The sequence below is a fragment of the Tympanuchus pallidicinctus genome, unplaced genomic scaffold, assembly GCF_026119805.1.
Source record: "Tympanuchus pallidicinctus isolate F22 unplaced genomic scaffold, pur_lepc_1.0 scaffold27, whole genome shotgun sequence".
NCBI lineage: Eukaryota > Metazoa > Chordata > Aves > Galliformes > Phasianidae > Tympanuchus > Tympanuchus pallidicinctus.
In genome coordinates this window covers 3,906,460-3,912,667 of record NW_026294744.1, presented here as the reverse complement: position 1 = coordinate 3,912,667, position 6,208 = coordinate 3,906,460, and the positions used below count along the sequence as shown (strand labels likewise).

At 38.9% G+C, this 6,208-nt stretch overlaps 1 long non-coding RNA gene across 1 annotated transcript; it reads left to right on the top strand.

Annotated features, from left to right (window-relative positions):
- Positions 1 to 3,240: 3,240 nt before the first annotated feature.
- Positions 3,241 to 5,584, top strand: LOC128084553 (uncharacterized). The gene is made up of 2 exons (XR_008208584.1): positions 3,241 to 3,397; positions 4,555 to 5,584. It is a non-coding gene; the product is annotated as an uncharacterized LOC128084553 (long non-coding RNA).
- Positions 5,585 to 6,208: the final 624 nt, after the last annotated feature.

Below are 6,208 nucleotides of genomic sequence, written 5' to 3'. Positions count from 1 at the left end.
TGAAAGAAGTGGTAATCTTGTGGTTCAGTCACTGGATAGGAATCAGGAGTCCTTGGATCAGTTTATGGCTTTGCCACAGACTTCCTGTGTTACTTTCAGCCAATCACTTAATCTCTACATCCACCATCTGTGAAATAACAAGGCCTGGAACAGTTTGTCTCTGAAAGCATTTATCTAATTTAGCTGTTATTATAAAAGTTAAATATTAAGGAACTGTTATATCATGGGATAAAACCATGCCACATCTATTTTCACTGTGAACTTCGTTCTTTTGCTATTACGTTCTTTTTCCTCATTGTTCAATAAAATGAAGCACAGAAACATACAAAATAAGTATCGTTAGGCTCTGTACATATCAGTCTTCCAAAGCTTTTCAAAGTGTTCAGTAAATTGTGTCTGTCTGAATGCAGGCACAATGTCATCCACATGTAGAAATACACTGTGAATTCTTTGTTCAAATTCCATCAATATTCTGTCAGAGAAGAGAAATAGTTTAGATAAGATCAATTTTCTAATGTGTTCCTTCAGAAAGGAACTAAGGAGTGATCCTAAAAATGACTAAATCCGGTGTCTAAAATGGAAAAAATTCACTATATTTTGAGGACAGGTGAGTAACTAGCACCCATTTCCCAAACTAGACTTTATTTTCCAACCTTGTCTCTCTTTGAATATGCATAGTATGTTTGTTTTGAGGTGCTTCCAGATAGAGGGAGAACAAGTGAATTTCAAAGAAATCCTCACTATTCATTTAATGAAATGGGGAAGCTTCCTATTTGATTGGCTATACGTCCTTGTAGGTAGGATGATTATGGAGACTTGAAAAGGTCAGCATTGGGTTCATTCTAATTTTAAATAATTAGTAATAAATATGGGAATTGGTAATTATCTAGCACAAGACTTAACTAGTGTATCTATACAGCAGAAATGCAGGGACATCTGTAGCACAATTACATTCAAATGAACTGGTAGTGAAGCAATTGGTGCGGAAACATATGTAACATTCATAGTCAGTAGCTTGACCAAACTGGCTCTATTGATATCTTAGTTTTAACTCATAAGAAATTTCCCAGTATAATGGTAGCCTCCAAGAGATGTAACCCTGAAATGTACATTTACCTCCCCCTTACAGTCATAACCCAGCAATGCAAGCTAGTAACAGTGACCCATCATGTTTTACAGATTTTTAAATATGCCAGCTGTCTATATTGTCACATGCACTGACCTGTAATCCCTGGACCATTCATGTTTCTGGATTAAGGAGTCTGTCTCAGCCATCTCAGCTTGCTGTCTGAAGTTTTATGAGGTAAAATAATCTTTGAGAGATCGTTTCTTCAGTGAGTATCTGATATGGCCCACAGACTGTTTCAGATTGGTTACAGATTACTTTACAGCAACATTTTTGGGAACGTTTATTTAGAGATCTATAGCATAGATCTCTTTCCAAAAACTCTAGAAAACATGCCTAGAACCATCAAATCAGGGAGGCATTTAGTTGGAAAGTCACTCACCTTTACTGGAAACAAATCATACATATTCTCTGGATTGCCTTTTGTAATGCAGGAGCTGTTACAAACCTCAAAACCAGAGAGTTGCTTTGGCTTCTGCAGCCACCAAAAAATTTGTACAGTTGTGTTCTCAGATGGTTTGGCACAGATTTAGCAGCACAGTTTTGCTCCGAGGAACCTTTGTATCCCTTACTTGTCTGCTGGGACAGATGTTTGGTGATGTCCTGAGTCTACCATGAGTTACTCTTGTACCTTATTGTGTTAGCATCTTCTACAACATATGGTACATTACTTTTGCTGAGATGGATTGTATTTTGTATTTGGAGATGCAGACAGAGCCTTGTAAGAGCTGACAGGGAGCATAGAGGCCCCCCTGCAGGAATCTCACTGCCAGCAACAGCCTGATTCATGCAGTAACATTCCAGAGATGAGCAGAAGCCTTGGAAGAGGTACATCATACAGTAGTAGCGTAATGTACTTCTGAGAAGTATATTATAATCAACCACATAGGATCTAATCAGTCTTTTCTACTTCTGTTTTTTCTGATATATATGCTGAACCTTAAGTACCATATAACACAAAATTCATACTAGTAAAGCAAGACTTCATTTTACATTTTACTCAGATCAAACAAATTCTGTGCCTGATGAGAGTCACCAACAGTGCAAGGCAACATAATATTTTAATTAAAAAGCTAAAGCAAAGCAGTAATAATTAATGTTATCTCACCAAAACCACACTCATCTCCCCTGCAGCTACAGGATTTGCTAAAAAAAAAACAGCAATCAAAAAGCCATAGAGTAATGGATTAAAGATGCCTTCTAGCCTGGAAGCTTTAGACAATACATTACCAATATATGATTCTCAATAGGAATTTTGTGAGGAACATCATCATTTAGAAACATAGTCAGCAGGCATCAGTTTCATCTTTTTTTTTTTTTTCCTTCTTTTTTTCTTTTTTTTTCTTCTTTCTTTTTTTTTTTTTTCTTTTTTTTTTTTTGGCATTGCAGACTGGCAGTACTTCTCTCCAGATGTACCATTTGGCACATTAAGCTATTCTTTTCTTAGAAGGGGAACCTATGGTTTTGCCATGTAATGCAAAACACCAATGGAATCACTACATAAGCAAAATGCCAGTAATGGTATAGTGGTCCAGCCACAAACATTGGTATGTTAATTTTGTTTTATTTTTCCCAGTGTGTCATCTGTAGTACTGTATTTTGCATTGGGACTATAGCTGGGCTGTTTAGTGTCAGATTTTAAAGTGTATTTTCAGGGAGAGATTTAAGCTAGGAAACTAATGGTTTTGATGCTTTAGGGAAGAAAAACAAAGCAAAACAAAAAAATCCACACTTAATATGGCTCTAACTATCATTTTAGCCTGATTTTAGAGAACAGGCCAAATTTACCCCTCAATTATAGCTGTTCAACCCAACAGCTGCATGCAATGATAATGGTATCCAAATACATTTGAAAGCAAGTAGTTTATGCTAAATCTGTGGCTTCTACTTGCCATTACTTTCTAAGAGTAACTTTGCCTTCAAATGACATTCTGGCTTATTTGTAAGAAGATTTAAAAAAAATAATAGCATACTCAGTTTGCATTTAAAAAGCAGGTGACAGGTCTTTTAGTCTTCTGTGCTGTCTTCACTCTTTAATGGCTCATCAAATTATCCAGTTTTTGCAAACATAGCAGCTCTTAAGTTGTACCTCCTGCATTTCAGCTTACTGTCTGAATCTGTACTCTGCCACGGATGATCACAGAATAGAATCATAGAATATCGCAAGTTGGGAGGGACCTGAAAGGATCACTGAGTCCGATACCTGGCTCCACACAGCACTACCCAGAAATCTGACCATGTGTCTGAAAGCATTGTCCAGATGGATTCAAGGTGAGTCCATACCTGTGCAGTGCGGAGCAGAACAATAACTTCCTTTGCCTGTGTAGCAATGCCTTGATGCACTCCAGGATACAAGTGGCCTTCCTGGCTACTTGAGCACTCTGTTGACTCATTTCCAACTTTATGTTGACCAAGACCCCCAAATCCCTTTCAGCAGGGCTGCTCTCCAGTGTCTCATCCTCCAGTCTTTATGTATAGCCAGGGTTGCCCCTTTCAAGGTGCAGAATCTGGCATTTATTCTTGTCATGCAAGTGGTGATTGCCCAGCTCCCTAATTTGTCTAGATCTTTCTGTGAGGCCTCTCCACTCCAAACTGGGTCAATTTAGATCCTCTCAACTTAGTATCATCAGCAAACTTGCTCAAAATGTCTTCTGGTCCTACATGCAAGTCATTTAAAGAAATCTGGTCCTAATATGAAGCCCTGAGGAATCTCACTAATGGCTGGCTGCTAGCCTGATGTAACCTCATTTACCTAACCTTTCGGGTCTGAGCCATCTGCTAATTGCTCACCTGTCACGTTATGCTTTTGTCTATCTGTGTGCTGAACATTTTATCCAGAAGGATACTGTGAGAAGCAGTATCAGAAGCTGTCTGAAATCCAAAAAGATAACAGAAACTGGTTTCTATGGTCAACTAGATGGGAGACCTTGTCATAAAAGGAAATGAAGTTAATTAAAAAGGACCTCCCCTCATGAACCTGTGTTGGCTGTGGACAATGACCATGTTGTCCTTCAGATGTTTTTCAATAACTCCCAGCATAATTTGCTCCATAATTTTTACCTGGCACTGAAGTGAGACTGACAGGCCTGTAATTATCAGGATCCTTCTTGCCCTTCCTGAAAATTAGAGCAACGTTTGCTGGCCTTCCAATCAACTGGGACATCTCCACATTCCCAAGACTGTTGAAAAATAATTCAGAGATTTCACAATGACATCAGCCAGCTCTCTAAGTATCCTGGGACAAATCCCATCAGGAAATTAAAAAAAAAAAAAAGTTGTGAAAGAAAATTTGGCTTTAGTTCCTTTCCGGGAGCAGAAAATGTGGAGAGGGATTACATACTGAAGGGGTTTGTTGATCACCACTCTGTTTTTGCATATTAAGAGCAGAATATAAGTTGTTCTTTACTTTTTTTTCCCCTCTTTTCTAGATGGAGATGGGTGTTCTGTAGTCCTTACAGAGAGATCAGGGCCTGCTTTTGTAATAGGTACCATTCATACGTGTATCAGAGCAGGAAGAAAAACTGGGGAAAGGAGAACAAGCCAGGGTAGGTACAGAAGGAGTGATTTGCACAGGTTCGTAAAGCTTATCAGCACCAATATGTTTTTTCTAAACCCTCCATAATGCTCTGAATTGCTGGAAGCTGACAAGAAATATCTCAAGGAGGACTGTTTTATTCTTGTTATGTTTCCTATACACCCACTCAAGCCCTCAGAGGCAGGATATTGGATTAGACAGTTGTTAGGTCTGACCTAGCTTACTCTCATGTAATAATTTCCCAAGCTGGATCTATTTTTTCACCTTGATGTGAAGTAATCACATAGCTTGTTCTTCTCCTGCTGCCTGTGCCCTGCTGTAGTATGTTTGATGATGCTAGTCTCGTTTCTGATTTGTTTGTATAACCATGCCCATAGTCTCATCATCAGCTAGGCACAAAATAGGGCATACAGTGGGCTGAGGGCAAGGAAGTAAATGCATGTACTGTGCTCCCACAGCAAGCAGTTCCTTGCTGCATTAGACCAATCCTGGGTGAGTGACAAGTCCTGATTCATAATTAAATCTTCCTTGGCTGGGTTGCCATATGAACTGGGAGAAATGTTGTCATCTTGGGGAAAGAAAAGCAATGTACTCCCCAGTCTGATTCCTAACTCGTGTTCCTCTGTATTTTACTGTTTGCTGTAACAAATATCTTGTAATTCAAGCTCTCCATAGGTGGGGTCAAACTGTGCTCAGCAGAGTTTCAATAGATAGCAGATTTCTTTCAATTTAAAATGACAAGTGTTTAGCTTTTAACTGACTCCTGCCATTCACCATAAATCTCACCTTTCCTCCTCCCAGGTTAAACATGTCAGCTCTGACTTTTGTCCATCCACACATTCTGAAAACAACAGCTTCTTATTGCCTACATGTAGAGAGTAGTGGAAGATCAACAGTAAGAAATAAAAGTTAGTTCTGCCCAAGTTTCCGCTTTAATCATGTTGTGTTGCTTTTCCAGATTGATTAACTATGGAATTAATAATGGCCAGGTGTGGCACTTTATTCTGGTCTGCCTATATTATTTTGTTTGTTTGTTTATTTGTTGTTTTTTTTTTTTCTGCCCATGAATGCTGGGAAAGAATGCAAGGAAGGTGTTCAGTTGTGAGAACACTTTCATGCTCCCACTGATTCTGTTTCTTAAGTCAGCTCATGTTTAAAACCCGCAGGAAGAGGGGCAAGAAAAATTTCACTTTTTGGGCTTGCATAGGCAAAACACTGGAAGGAAGCTTGAACACTTGGAAAGGAAGCTGATTCTCACTCCTGATCAGCTGCAGAAGTGAGAAGGACAGTGCTGGTGCAGTATCTTGTTTTTTCCTTCATTACTTTAAAACCTTTTCTCTTTGAAGCAAATGAGTAGTGAAGGTTTACAGCTTTTGGAGTTCAAGTGGAGAGAGTCACCACAATATTGCTTCCAGCTCTGCCATGCTGACTCCCATGAGCATGGGAAAACCAGGATTCTTATCCAAGGTAAACTACTCCTTATGAAATTGCTAGCTAAATGTTTCAAAGTATATTTTCTCACACCCATTTACGTTGCAGAAAATTAT